The 16304-nt window shown below is 36.9% G+C and overlaps 1 pseudogene across 1 annotated transcript; it reads right to left on the minus strand.

Annotated features, from left to right (window-relative positions):
* Positions 1-2194: 2194 nt before the first annotated feature.
* On the minus strand, positions 2195-9975 carry LOC147567703 (uncharacterized; annotated as a pseudogene). The gene is made up of 8 exons (XR_015233540.1): positions 7636-9975; positions 7282-7542; positions 6455-7196; positions 6182-6250; positions 5929-6093; positions 4904-5001; positions 4721-4805; positions 2195-2321 (listed from the first exon to the last, which is right to left on the minus strand). The product of XR_015233540.1 is annotated as an uncharacterized LOC147567703 (transcript).
* Between the last annotated feature and the right edge of the window lie 6329 nt (positions 9976-16304).

The following is a 16304-nucleotide window of genomic DNA, read 5'->3' on the forward strand; positions in this document are numbered from 1 at the left end:
TAGGTTAACAACCTAAAGCAATATATCACACACAACTATTGATAGCACTTATGCTCCAATATCATACACATCATCTCATACAATCAATTATCAACATAAATAACATAAACACAAACAATTCTTAATATCTAGGCTGCTGTCCGGGTGTATATATATACCATATTTATATAACCTAAATAACCTAGGTTGCTGTCCGGGTATATGTATACTCCATTAATATAACTATAATGATCTAGGGTTACTATGTTGTTGTTGTAATTAGTTCCTAATCATAATATATATCTATGGTATCACTAATTAGTTCTAAGTTGATGATAACCTAGTAAGCAACAATGGTTCAAAGCTATTATAGTACTACTATCCAAAACTAGGTTAAAAATTAAAGAGGGCTATATAAACCCTAGGGAAGAAGAAACCTACTTGATTTTGTAGCACCAAGAAGAAGAAACCTAACCCCTTTAGTAAATCCCTTTGAAGCTCCTTCCTTCTCTTTCCCACTTTTCTTCTCTAAAATCAACTTTCTCACTCTAAAGCCCTCACTTTCTCACTCTAGAACTCTCACGGGCTGCACAAGGAAAAGGGATACAAAGAAAGTTGGAAATAGGTTTTCTTTTGTTTTTAGAATTAATAAGGGTTTGCTATTTGGGCCCCCTAATTCTACTAGTAGCACCTCTCTAAAGTGAGGGTGCTACAGAAACTATAGAAAAATCCGGCCAAAGAAAGACATGAAATCTGGCCAAAAAACCATAAAATCCGGCTAAAATAACACTTCCCGGCCAAGATACCCACTGTCCCGAGCATGTCGCGTGCTTGTCCCGAGCTGCCGTGCACGTCCCACAGACGTCCCGTGCTCTATGAAGATTCTAGCTGCTGTTCGCGTGCTGGGAACTCGGAGCTGCTGTTCCGGTCCAAGCCGGCCATCCCCTGAAAGCTTTTGTTGTTCGGTGGTAGCGTCCCGTGCTCCATGGCCATCCGAGCAGCTTCCATGGTCGCATCTTGCTGTCCCGTGCTAAACTCGAGTCTTCTTGTGCGCCGGCCTTGCTTGGCCGGCCTAGTGTTGGCAGGCCAAGCTTGGCCTGCTTCCTCTTTCATCCTCTCACTCTCTCTCTCTAGCTCAAACTTTCTTCAAGAGCTTCCAAACCCCAAACCTTAGGCTCTTTCTCCCAAACTTGTTGTAGTGTAGAAGATGATGAATAGTAGATGATCTTTTGACTACTCAAAACCCTAGACTTTGTCAAGACCATTTTGACTTGGCCCATAAAGAGGTGCCTCTAAAATCTCTACTCCTTTCTTTCTTCTTTTTTTTTCTTTGTGGGCTTTTGGCTTGTCTTTGGGCTTGACTTTGATTTCAAATTAGAAAGAAAGGAGAGTGCCTTTAAAGAAATAATTTGTCTTCTTTCTTCCATATCTTCCTCGTCCGAACTCCGAATTGAATTCCGTTTTCACCGTCGGACCCGTCATTAACTCCACTTGTCATTTGATTTGCTTGTAGTTCTTTTCTCTCGTTTTGGGCACATGAAATGATAGCGATTAGTGCTTCGTTTTATTCCGAATAACACGCTTAACTCCGAAATAGGTACGTAACATAAAAAACACATAAAATAGCATTTCTAATACTCGAAACGAACTAATTATGCTTAGTTAGGCTCTCCAAATGTGAACTAATTAAGTTCTTCGGTGAACTCGAAGTCGGTTCTTTGGAATTATCTGTTTATATTTTGGAGTGTTCTCGATCTTGGTCGAGGCGTACATACTTCGAACTGAGATAGTTGTTAAAGACTTCATCGTATCCTGAAGGCATCATTCCATACCCGTTGTGTACTCGTGGTTTTACCAGAAGGGGGCAAATTATTGTCTAAAAGATCGATATTATCGAGCTTCGAAGTTTCGCGTACAACATCATATTTCTAGTTTTCCATTTCAAACTAGTAGCAACAATAATTTTCCAACACCAAGTATCCCTGAACAAGGTAAATTTTATTTACCAAAGATACATGATAATCCAAAACAAGAATCCTAATATCTCAAGACTACGAAATGTTAGTTTCAATCCAACACGGTAAATCTCAGTCGCCTCATGAATACCGTCTATCAACAGTCGGTGAAAGCATACTATGAAAGGTGATCAAATCGCCTCGAAGAGGGCACAAACCAAATCGATGAGTATGTCCTAACTCTATAAACTCGGGTTAACTCAATACTCAATATTTACTGCAAGGACAATCTGATTATCTTGACCATCGGAGTCGAGTTCCTTGCAGGTGTCTCCCCAAATCGTGAGGAGCGAAACAGGATTCAACGTAACAATCTCAACATCTTTACTAATACCAGGAAGAAAAATTTGGACATCAGCAAATAGAGTGTCCCCAAAGAAACTTTCTGATATTCTTTTCTATCTTCTTGAAGAGTGAAGAGTGAAGAGTGAAGACTGAAGTGGGCATGGAGAAGATAGAAAGATAGTAAACTGGGATTGCTGCAGCCAAAGTGCTATTGATGATAATGACTCTTTCAACTTTCAATAAATGGTGTTGTTATACTTCATTTCAACTAGTTGGTAGTTGATCTTGTTGAGGTCCCTCCTTATAATAAAGGACTCCTATTGGAATAGGATTTCCCTTATTCCTTGTTTGGGGAAAATATAGAAACTTCTATTTTTTCAAGCCTAAAAAGGAATTGCTATTTCTTTTGGTAAACCTCCCTATTTATCATTATAAAAGGGAATGAAAGGGAAGATATTATTTATAACAACTTTCAAAACAAAGAGAAGTCAGAGAAAGAGAGATTTCTGAAGTGGTTCTTTTAAGAGAGATTGAAAGAGAAGAATATTGGTTTGAAGAAAAGAAGATTATTAATCTTGTGAAGCAACTTAGTTTGTGGTTATCTTCTTCAGCCTTTGGTAATCTAGGATTTGTTCAAATCCTAAGGAGTAAGAGATTTCTATTTCTTTATTTCTTTATTCAGTTTATCCACCATAGTTTTGGTGAAGAATTGTTATCCAAGAGTGTTTCTACACATCTTGAAGAATTGGTAGAGAAATCTCAAACATCTAATGTTTAACACTAAGTTGTCCAGGATCTATACATGAACTAACTATGAACTAGAAGGAAGAAGAATACCTTTAATCGCTTTCCGACGAACTAAATTCCGACCAGTATTCGAAAGATAAAGAGCTTCAAGTGTAGCTCCTCTACTTGAGACACCGAATTGTATAACTCGAACTCCCTTATTTCAGTCAGCTAGGACCTTCTGGAAGGTTGAGATGAAGAACTGCTTCTTCTAGACTTGATAGATAGAATGGGAAGCTTTTCTCTAAAATCCTCTATCTCCAATAGTTGTGTGAAGAGAATGATTTTCTTCAGATAAAATTCCACACCACTTCTGAACTCATAATTGGTCCTTATATAGGCATTAGCTTAGTAGAGTTCTACTCAAATAAGGAATCCTAAAAGTCCCTGCAGAAAAGATAAGCATAAGTTTGAGTTTAAATCTAATTGGGATTCCCTAATTAGGATTAAACCCTAATTAAGGTTTCCCCTTAGTGTGGCCAGCCACAACAGCCCCTCATGGGCTTGTTTTGGTTGGCCCACTTCTCTTATATGGTCGGCTAGGGTAGGGATTCCCTTCCCGGCTAAAAAAGTGTGCTTTTTGCCTTTTCGGACTTCTCTTTCGAGCCCGATTGTTTTCTATCTTTTAAGTATTATCAGAATGGATCATATCCATCTTTATACTAGTTCCCATCAGTCTATTCTCATTGTTCAAGTTACCATTCTTATGTGTAACCCGTTGTAGATCTGGTCTATGTTAGCCGCGGATAACCGAAGTGATCCGACAATCGTAAGCAACATTTTGCTAAGCATTACGACTCCTAATTGAACCGAATTGATTGATCTTCCATATAAGGTCATCATTATCCTATAAGCCAAATCGTACGCATTTCCATCTTGATCGAAGGACACTCTTTCGGAAGGTTATACCTTTAGACCTTTAGGATATATTTCTATCAAGAAGGTCATACCTTCAGACTCAGAATATATCTCCTTCAGTCTCCCACTTGTACTTAGAACAAGTGCAATGCTCGATTCCCATGTCTTTCATATCTCATCTGTTACGTCATACTTTATCAGAGTTTCTTGATCGGGAGGAAAGACTTTCAAATCAAATGATTAACTTTTAATCCATTTGAGCACGACCATCGCTACAAAGATGGAGACTTTTAGCGACGGCTTAAAACCGTCGGTAATATAATAAAACCGTCGCATAAACTATTTAGTGACGGATTCTGATCCGTCGTGGAAGCCACCGTCGGGGATACTTTTCACGACAATTGGTAGCAATAGGGTTGTAAATCCGCCGCTAAAAGCGATTATTAGCAACGACTTGTGTACAGAAAGAACCGTCGCTTCTGCAAAGTTGCGACGGCAGAAAACCGTCGGTGATATGTTCTGATTTTCTAAAAATAAAAATTGTATTTCGAAACAATAAATTGACCCTCTGATTTGGAATCAATATCTAAAACATTTCCAAATCTGTCAAAATACTATAATATCAGCCACAAAACATTACAACATTTCTTTTAGTTTCGATAGAGAAAACAAAAACGAAAGAAGTTCTAATTTCAGCTTCTAACTTGGTTTCTCCATATAGACTTATAAACTCCAAGTTTCATACAAAAGGTTTATCATAATAGAATCCCACCAACGTCCACTATCTTTATCTTTACCTTGTCTCCATCTTCTTGATAGCTTCTTCTATTCCTGGTACAACTTTACTGAAGGAAGACCATTGTTCTGCTGTCAAGTTTCTACCTAAGATGATAAAACAAGATAGACATTAGAATCATCCATAGAATTCTAGTTCCTATACAGGTAGAAACAACAAGGAGTTGCAGTATTCGAACAATTACCGAATATATAAAGTACTGGATCACTCAAGTACCAAAAATGGGATAGTAAAACACGAAAAGCATTAGGCAGTAGATTCTTCAATAATACTTGATCGAGCCTGCTAGGGAGTAGGGATTTCATTAAGAAATCTCAAATTGATTATAGAACTAATACTACTTTCATAGGTGATGTTAAGGAAAACAAAACTGATCATAGGAACTAGGGAGTAACGCATTCTAACGATGAACTAGCAAAGCAGTATTGAGATTTCGAAGTAGCTCTTGTAAAGGGCATTAAGAACCCAGCAGCAAGAAGTGCGCAAGGGATGCGTCAAAATGATAATAACAACAAGCGTGTAAGAAATGAGAAGCTATGACAGATTGATGCTGAGTATCTAAACCCATTAAACATTAGTGTCATACTTTGGCATGTCCAATTTAAACTAATAAACCTAGGGTTTCAGATCCTTTGTGTTAGACATTGACATATAATAGCTGTACCATTGTGTTAGACATTGACGTGCCCAATTAGACTAAGCGAATGGGTTGAACCACCCCATTTTGGACATTCATGTGAAATGAAAATCAATTACAAAAGAGCGAGCAGTAACATCCTATTATGATTCTGACATTTAACGATATATAATAGCTGTAATGAAATGACTCGCCACAACAACATTTCTTAACTATGAGAAATAATATAGTTCTCAGCATTCAGTAATAAGTCAAGGCACGGAGTATCTTTCAATCTACTAATAACTAATATGAAGCTTTTTTACTTTTAGAAAATTTCAGACCAGAGACACAAAATTTCTCTAAATGTTTTAATGTTTCTAGACTGAAGTATCTAATCTAAGTTGAAATTTTCATGGATTGTTAACTTATAGTCATAAAACTACGACTCCAACCACAATTAATAAAGTAAAGTAGCTGCAAGAGGAAAAAAATTGGATTGCAGAATAGTAGTATAATATTGAATCACGTTTGAGAAAAAATAAAGTTTCACATGAGATGTCATTCTGACAAGGTAGAATCGATATTCTCACCTCCACCCAAGCGACTGCCGTATCTCAGTGTAGATTAGTCCTAAGGACCTCCCAATTAAGCTAACGAGAAAAAACGAGATAGCACTGCTGACTTTCGCAAAAATGACTTTAACCGCAGGCATTGCAATATCAGATAACTTAAGATATAAGCTGAAGTAGTATCTCCTGTAAGCAACAAACGAAAAAAATGATAATTACTAGATCGACCTTTCACCAGTTCTAAGTAGGAAAGTGGAGAGAGAGATGAGTTTACTTGTAACCGATAATTTGTTGTTCCATTTCAGTTGAGTGAAGTTGGTGCTTTTGATGAACCTCGAGAGTCCTACGAAGATATTCAATAGTTAAAATGTAAAATCAGCAAAGAAGTGGTTACTAAAAATTTGATGTAAAAAATCCATACCTTTGAAGTATATTCATCTTCCATGTCCTCGAGCTCATTACTTTCAACATCATCATCACAAGTATATTCTAGCTCCACATCTTCATCATCGACCTCGTCTCTGGCATCATTTTCATTCTGAATTACATTAGTTCGTTCATCCGCACTAACAATCTCGCCGAATACATCCTCATTAACAATTCATCGTCAAGATTGACATTAATAGGAATCAGAAATGGATCACTATCCAATAGTTGGTCATTAACTTCACGACTACCCATGTCAAAAGTGTCCCTCGGGTTATTCTTGACAACAACATTCCATTCAAGCTCAATTGTATCTTGAACGTAAAACACTTGTCGAACAGAGATGCCAAGACATAAGGCTCTTCATTTTGGATTGGCAACAAATGAAAGAAATTAACAAGTGTAAAACCTAGATCGTCGACCTTTATACCTCTACCTTTGGCAACATCAATCCAATCACACTTAAATAAGGCAAATTTGTAGTTTTGCCTATAGGATACTTCAATTATGTCAGTCACTCGTCCATAATATGTTATCTCTGCATCAACTGGTTTTCGATCCTTCACACTAGAGAACCATGGAGCAATTGCATCTAGCGCAACACCACTCTTCTGGTTTTAGCTTTGGTTTCTTTTGAAACAATTTTGAACTTATACCCATTAACGGTATAACCTTTAAATCGTTTAGCACATGAAAGTGGGCCTGCAGCAAACAAGTCAAGCTTCTCTGGATATGAATGATTTAATCGTTTGCGTATATTGAGATGAACCTTAAACCATTCAAAGAACTCTTCTTTGTGCTTATTTTGGATATCATGAGCAAACATTTTTCGACATGACATATCCAAAGTAGCTTTGTGTTGGCTGCAATTGAAATAAATCAAATTTATTATAAAGATGATATATCCTTTAATCTTTGAAGCAATGATTGGATTCAGAAGTAACTTACTTGATATAGTAAGAAACATCAACATCATTTGACAAGATATATTGATGTATTTGCCTTTTCTCATCGTAACTTAGAATCAAGTTGTTATTACCTCCAATTGGGGTATTATCTTGATACCTAAGTGGCCTATTTGTGTGCGACTCAACATTATCCATATATCTTCTCAAAAACGTTACACACTCATTGGAAATGTATCCTTCTGCAATAGATCCCTCCGGATGTGCTTTATTGCGGACATACGACTTTAGAGTATGTAAAAATCTATTTCACACAATTAAATATATATTAGACAAGTAAATATATATTAGGCAAGTACAAGTACGTAAATTTAAGTATAATAAAAATGGTAGGTACCTCTCAATTGGATACATCCATCGACAATGGACAAGTCCACCAATTCGTGCCTCTGATGCCAAATGTATGGGCAAGTGAACCATAATGTCAAAGAAAGTAGGTGAAAAGATCCTATCTAAATTGCATAGAATTACCGCAATTTCATCTTCTAATCGTTGAAAATCTTCTTCACGATTGACTTTTGAGCATAATTCACGGAAGAATGTACTTAACTGTATTAACACACGAGTCACTTTTTTTGGTAAAGTCTTTCCAATTGCCAAAGGTAAGAGTTGTTGAATAATAACATGTGAATCATGACTCTTCAGGCCATACACCTTTTGTTGTTTAACATCAACACATCGAGCAATATTTGAAGAAAATCCATCGGGACTCTTAATATTCTTTAACACCTTACAAAACATTTCTTTACGAGACTTATCCATATAATAACAGGCTGTTGGGATGTAAAATCTACCATTGTCTTGACGTTTTGGGCGAAGCTCTTCTCTAATACCCATACTTACAAGGTCCCATCTTGCCTTTAAATTGTCCTTCGATTTTCCTTCAATACCCATTATGGTACCCAAAATATTGTCACATAAATTCTTTTCAATATGCATCACATCTAAATTGTGTTTAAGTATATTATGTTCTCAATATGGCAATTCATAGAAAATACTCAGCTTTTTCCGATTATAAGGCATACTTGGAGTTTCATGTGATACCCTTGCTATTTTTTTTGTTGGAGTATCACCTTTCAAATTTTTCTCAAACTTTTTTCCAAAAATATGTAGAACCCCTCTTAGTATTTCCAAGATATCTGGTCCTAATAGTGGGTTCAGACGTAGTCTATTTTCTACGGCTCCATCAAAATCCTTTTTCAGTTTCCGGAATCTATGACTAGACGGTAAGAAGCGTCGATGGCCCATATAACATGTCTTCCGCCAATTAGGCAAATACATATGACTTGTTTGTTGATAACATGTTGAACATGCCATTTTTCCTTCCAACTGGATAACATTGCAAGACCGGGATAATCACTGATCGTCCATAGTAAAGCTGCATGCATTTTAAATGTTTCCTTCTTAGAAGAATCATACGTATCTATGCCTTCTTCCCACAACTCTTTTAGTTCGTCAATCAATGGTCTCAGATAAACATCAATGTCATTTCCTGGGCTGTAAGGCCCAGGTATAAGCAACGAGAGTATTATGTTAGGTTGTTTCATGCACAACCATGGTGGCAAATTGTAAGGAATTAAAATAACTGGCCACGTGCTATGAGAAACACTCATTGTTCCAAATGGATTGAAACCATCACTCGCTAAGCCTAATCTAATATTTCATGGTTCAGCAGCAAATGTTGGATATCTCTCGTCGAGATCTTTCCAAGCCATGGAATCAGCTGGATGCCTCAATATACCATCTTTGTTGCGCCCCTCTTCATGCCACCTTATATCAGTTGCAATTTTAGTTGATGTATACAAACGTTGCAGTCTCGGTTTCAATGGGAAGTGACGAAGCATCTTCGCGGGTGTCTTTTTTTCTTCATCCTTGTATCTAGACAAGCCACACTGAGAGCATTCTTTTAGAGCAAGAATTTTCCTTGTAATACAATATATAGTCATTCGGACATGCATCAATTTTGTTGTAGCTTAATCCCAAATCTGAAATCACTTTCTTGCATTGAGTAAACTTCTTGGGTAAAGTACAACCATTTGGTAAAACATCTCTCAACAATTGAAGCAGTAGTTTGAATGACTTGTCACTCCAACCTCCAATGCATTTGTAATTCCATAGTTTGATTAAAAAGGAAAGCATGGTCATCTTATCACATCCGGGGTACAACTCTTTCTTTGAATCTTCTAAGATTCTAGAAAATTTATGGCCTAACGTATCATCATTTTCAATGTCCCTTGTCACACCATCTATATCTTCACTTGTATCATTTACTCCAAATACGTCGCGCAACATTCCGCCTATGTCTTCATCATGTTCATTATTATCACAATCATCTTCACTTACAACATCTTCTGTAGTTTGCACATGAGATTTACTACTAAATCCTTCTCCATGCAAATACCATTTCGTATAACTTTTCATCATCCAGTTACAAATTAAATGTTCATATATCGTATCTTTGTCAACATATGGAACATTTCTACATTTAACACATGGACATTTCATGGTTTTCTCTTCAGTAACAATACCATTACTAAACGCATAAATCAAGAATTTGACGACTCCATCATCATACTCCTTTGAAACCCTATTCTTGTGAACCCAACTCTTATCCATGATGGCAATTTAAATCTAAATCAAACAATCAAGTATTAGAAAAGTTTGATATGTTTTCACTTAGTAGTCATGAATAATTTCATATAATAAATAACAATCATAATATAAATGCAACTAACACACATCATACCATGAATGCTATTAAGCTTCATACATGAACTAGTATTTAGGATCTCAAACAATAAACTATTAACCAAGTTCCAATCAAGTATATATTTGGCATAACTAACATGTTATTAAGCTTCAAGACAGAATTTTTAATTGTTAATAGTTTTCAACTCTAAATAGCAAGTCTAAGGCAACAAACACAGCTAAGATATTTTCTCATTGTTAATAGCTTTCTACAACAGAAGAACTTAGATTATAAATAAGTATACCTGATAAGAAGTGGTTTTCTGCAAGCAAACTATAAAATCCAACACTTCAAATGCCTCCCGGAATCACTTGATACTGAGCAAAATGATGATGAAGAAAAAAATTGTAGGTTAATCTAATAGTGGAAAAAATGAAACTTAAACAAAAGCAAGTAAGCAAAACAACCATTATGAAGAAGCAAATATGAAAACCAACCTTTGACTTCTACAGTGGAGGAGTAAAACACTCAAACTAGTACTTTTATTATACCCATGCCACTATCATACTTTACCCATACATGCATATACATGATTTTCAAAGGTGCTTGGGTATCTCTCAATACTTTAACCTAATAAGCATAAATATTTATATTCTCTAAGTTAGCTAATTTGTGGTATTCTTCATTCAACAGATGATCAAGTAACATCATAAATATTTATATTCTCTAAGTTAGCTAATTTATTTGTGGGGTTCTTCATTCAACAGATGATCAAGTAACATCATTAATTTGTGGCATATACATGATTTTGAAAGGTGCTTGGGTATCTCTCAATACTTCCATCAATGGAGAAACAAAGTCAAGTAACATCATTAATTTCAGATCGAATTGGCCAAATTTCCTACTGAAAATGTACTATTCATGCATGTAAATCATCTAAAATTGGAAACAGATGATCATTTAGGAATTTCATCGAACGTATACAAGTCAATTCTTGAAACATCAACATTACAAACATTACAGATCGAACAACAAAACTTACCATGTTAATCATCATCTTTAAAACCTAATTTGTTATCTAGTAAGCACTACAAGTAAGAAAATAGGAACCACTAAGAACTATAAACTTAGATTAGACATGGAAAAATGAAGTTTTGAATTAGTATTCCACAGATAAATAATCAATACATACCATCTCTACCTTCTCTCACTAACACTAAAATAGTCAATTTATTTGAATCTGAGTTTAAACTGATCAGTATTCATTGAAGTGTCGCATGGGTGGTTTGTATAAGTGATTATTATAGCTATCAAAACACATAAGAGATAATACAGAACAATGTATCAAAATCCAACACTAAAATAGACTTCATCCTACACCCAAAAGGACTAAAGGAGACATGAGTTTGATAATCAAAATCTAACAAGTTTGTTGTCCATAATAGTTTACATTTTTTCTAGTGGTTCTAACAGTTTATCGAATACTTTCGATGATCTTAGAAATGATAAAAGTAACCAAAAACTCATTGATCGGCTCATATGTCGGCGACTGCATTATTACATAAAGCAGCTCAAATGTGTGCCACTATGAGTAGTAGTATTAACTCTCCCATTATGCCGAAAAGCTTTGTTTCTGGTATGGTTATATTAGACCGTGATTTTAATAGCATAAGGTCTTCATATAACCAGCAGCAAGATCAAACCAACAGTAGTAATAGTAAATCTAATAACATTTACATCGACACTAACATCGCTAGGGTTTACGAAATCTACTTAACATCGACGGTAAATGTGTGCGAGCTGCAGGGAAGCTCATTAGACACAAGAGTGAGAAACAACAAAATTGACAACAAGTTATAACTAGTCAAAAAAGGCAAATAGCAGTTTAAACTTAATGAACAAGTCTCTCTCTCTACTAATTTGTTCAGACACAATCAAATCGATTTCATTTTTCATGAACAAGTTTCTTTGAGTTTCATCAAATTTTTTCTTTTGGTTTAATCTTACTTCATAGTAATACAAAGAGGAACAAAGGATCTAGAGTGAGAAACAACAAACCTCGGCATAAGCAGCTTCGTTAGACTTTTATAGGGTTGACACTTCAGTAGCTTCATCTCTTTTCTCTCCATCCCTCTGCGTATTACTCTTTCCTCATAATCTCTGAGATTTCCCTCTCTCTCTCTCTCCTCTCGAACTAGGCAGGCGAGGAGAAACTAGGGCAAACGGGAAAGACAACCCACCTTAGTAAAACGAGTGCCCGCAGTAATTAGTAACTTTTGCCGAAAGTTTTTAGAAAACCGTCGTTAAATACCGTCGCCAACAGACCCTGTTTTTGTAGTGCTTCCATTTTCCAATTGTCACTCCTCTAGTGGCCCAGAGATACTTTATCCTAACTCTCGTTAGGAAGACATATTCCATTCTTATACTCCCACTCAACTTCATGTCTATCCTGCTTCACCCGGCCTCCGTTTTTATAACCTCCTCTTATGGCGCGGTGTTTGACGGGACCAATGCTTGACATTACTTACATAAGATGAGTGAGTACTCATGTTTTGAGGAATCTCTTTCATTTGCTAAATGAGATTATGACGTTCATATCTTCTACTTCTTGAAGCACTCTCACTTGGTGGGTTCCAGTGTAACTTGTACACCCATGAAGTTGACTGGAATTCTCTAATTCCTATAGCCCAAGAAACAGTGTTGTCTTGTCAATCACTCATGCTAGTCTTCTTAAGTCATCGTTGTCCAATCGATGTCCTGGACTACGGTTATTTTATATAATGGAATGCTTCCATGTCCACTTAGCAGGGTTTCTTTCATTAGATCACGTATCTAATACACCTCCCTGGAACTTTCCATTATTCTTGGACTGTCGTCTAAATTCTAAACCACAATTTAGATAACGAAATAAATTTTATTTATTTCGGATAACAAGAGTTTGTGAAGCGAGTTTCCCACGTAAATTCTTTCATGTGCCCAGTTTTACAAGTCTCTTAGGGCAGTCTTTGATGACCCTAACTCCTTAGATTTATGCATCTCCCATTTTTGATCTAAGGTGATGGTTTAGTTTTGTGGATTCAATCCACTATTCGTTTTCACTTTGCATATCATTATTATGCTGAAGAACGCCTTCGTCAGCTTTTTACAATAATGTCAGTTTTCTTGATGGGTTCGTCTCCTTTCAGTTAAATACTCTAGCTCCCTTTTGCTCCTGTCATTCATAATAAAATGAGCGTTAGGTATCTAATACCTTTAAGGGAAGTGTATTTAATTGAATCAACTTTTAACATTTATACCTAAGTCGGAACTTCTGGATTTGTTGGTCAGCTCTTCCAGGTAGCATGCGCAATCTCTTAATCGCATATGAGATTTGCTACCATAGAATATACAGCTGTTGTTAGGAAGGTTGGTTCTAGGTTTTCGGACTCGTGTGCCTCTTCTTATCCTAGAGTGTCTCCTTCTCCTAACGCCTTCCGTTATCGAGTCGGTACCTTCTTGAATAATAAGAATTTCTTCAGTATTTTCAGGTACACTGAATCTACTTTCAGCAACTTCCAGAATTGCAAGAAATCTTTCCAGTGATACTAACCCAAATTTATGTTCAAAATTGTTTCTTACTTCCTTAAATCCATCATGTAGAGACAGCAAGATTGTGTCAATTGCCATATAAACTTCCATAAGGGATCCCAACCGCTTCAAGTTCGTTCTCGACTGGTTCCCCTTCTTTCTTGCGTTTATCAAGAATGTATGAGAAGATGTTGTATCTTTCCATCTAACACTGTGTTTTGAACATAATCCTTAGTTGTTGAATAATGCTATATGCATCAATGTCAATGAAAGTATCTCGATATTCCTTTTCCATGGATACTAGCATGAGTCTAGTCGCTGGATCCGACCTTGTGATGATAATGCCAGCTTGCTCACGATCCACTTTAGAAGAGATTTCTGTAAGTACCATGATGGGTGTGTCTAATACCTCTGCTCTTCTTCCGAGAACCTTTCTCAGATTTCTTTCCCATTGAACGTAATTCGTGTCGTTCAATTTTTCCATCACCATGTAGAGGTTGAAGATATCGTCGAATGTCATAATTAAACTACATGTAAAGAATGCAAAGTGACTTAAACTTGTTATCCTAAACTCTAATTTTGCCATATTATTCAAAATTCTTATCCGTGGTTTGAATAATACGATTCCAAGATCCCAATTCTTCGAAGTTAAGCGTACTAGGGCACTGCCCTTAACTCCATCGTCCTGGGTGAGTAACATCTTTACTGTTCATACTCCTATGATTCTTGGTTGATTAGTTTCACACTTGAGTGTTAAACTTAATCCTTTGCCTCTAAATCCAAAACCCTTTTGTTGACTCATTGAGTAAAACTAATTTAGACGCGTAGACCTCTTCATAGATCTACACGCATTGTCCCGAGGTAAAAGTTGGCACTCTACGGAGGCAGACCCACCATCGATGAACAAGGGATCAACAGGTGTCTTATTTCTGGGTAGGCTTATACTCAAAATTCTTTTAAGGATTATTACGTATTTTATCAGGTTTGCGTTACTGTGAACTCTATCGTAACCATTCGTGAATTTTATACGTAAGTTTTTATGTGAATTCTCATAAGGTTTATCTAAAACCTTAGTAGAGCCTCCTAACAGATCATTATCTTTTAGTTTATTCTTGTTCGCATAGTGGTTCTTTTAGATTTCATCCTTGAACCACCATTGATTACTCACCTCGAATCATGATCTCATCATCCGATTCATCAATGGCTTTTCTAGACCCTATACTCTAAGTATTATTCGGGCACATACTCGTATGTGCTTAGAAACAAGAATCGTTTACTTAACTAAAGGCAATACTATACCACGCATTCACATATTACATACAAAATATATGACGATCATAAATAAAGTATGTGACTCTAGATTCGTTTCTAGGTTTTGCTATGTTTAGTATAGCTAATTGTGGGATATCGTGACAAATCTATGTTTAATGGGCTTTCTAAGTCTATTTTCGTAAAATTCGGACTAATGGCCCATTTAGTTTCTTCCTTTATGACTTTTAAATCAAACTCGGAAAAACTCCGTTTTGGGCTTCCGGATAGCCCGGGTCAATGTCAGAAAAATAATGTGTCGAAATCGGAAGAAAGAGTAAGAAAATCTCCCAATCGAGTCAAGGCCCGATGGGCCTAAGTCAAACTCGAAAAGACTCAAGTTAAACTTGGTCAAAAGTCCCTTTGATTAGTCTTGGTCAAGGCTAGTTCAACAGTCCGGACTTTGCGGGAAATGGGTCCTCGACCATGTTACATGGCACGTGCTAGTCGCGTCCTAGACGTGGTCTAGCACGTCATGGCCCTAGGCCATGCTCAGTTGGAATTGGTTGGACAGAAGGCTGTCTCGGACTCCAAGTCCGAGACGTGCCTAGACGTGCCACATGCGTCAGGACGTTCCAGTCGCACCCTAGGTGCGTCAGGACGTTCCAGTCGCACCCTAGGTGCGTCTGGACGCTTCCAGACGCATCCTAGATGCATCTGGTTGTTCTAGACACATCTAGATGCGTCTGGATGCATGCCCCTGGTCTCGATCCTAGACCGTGACCAACTGGGAATCCCAGACGCGTCTAAGACGCGTCTAGGATGTCGGAGATGCGAACATCTCGGACTCCTAGTTCGCCCGGGATCAGTCCTAGCTGGACCGAGACTTCCTATCCCGTGTTCCACGATCTCGGGACAGAGTCCCGAGACCTGCTGGACATGCTGGACCGTCCGGGCGCGTCGAGGACGCGTCCTGGCCGGTCCAGATAGGTTTTTGGAATTTTCAAAAAACTTATTGGTCGACCATCTTCTTCCTTCTTCTTCCTACTGGTTTTAATGGTGTTTAGCTGTTGTTTTTGCACAATTCACCACCCAAAATCCATGATTTTGAACCAGTTTTTCAAAATTTTTGATCCGTTAGATTCATTTTCGAAAACCCTTTTCAAATACATAAAATTTAAACGATTCTATGCATTGAAACCCTTTCAAATACATGTTTGATTGTGTTTAAAAAAATTTCAAACTGATCAAAGTTTTCCCCAAATCTTCATTCAAACAATTCTATCTATCAATCTTAAGTTCAAATCTAATTCGTTCTAGCTAAAGATAATTTCATGCAAACGGCTCGTGATAACACTGCTGGGAATTACATATATCTAATACATCCCTAATCATGTTACTAGTGTTGGTAGCGGAATCTCAAACATCTAATATTTAGCACTAAGTTGTCCAGGATCTATACATGAACTAAGTATGACTTAGAAGGATACCTTTAATCGCTT

Source organism: Eschscholzia californica, unplaced genomic scaffold, assembly GCF_041429995.1.
Source record: "Eschscholzia californica isolate CP2 unplaced genomic scaffold, dmEscCali1.0.p SCAF_1, whole genome shotgun sequence".
NCBI classification, from domain to species: Eukaryota; Viridiplantae; Streptophyta; class Magnoliopsida; order Ranunculales; family Papaveraceae; genus Eschscholzia; species Eschscholzia californica.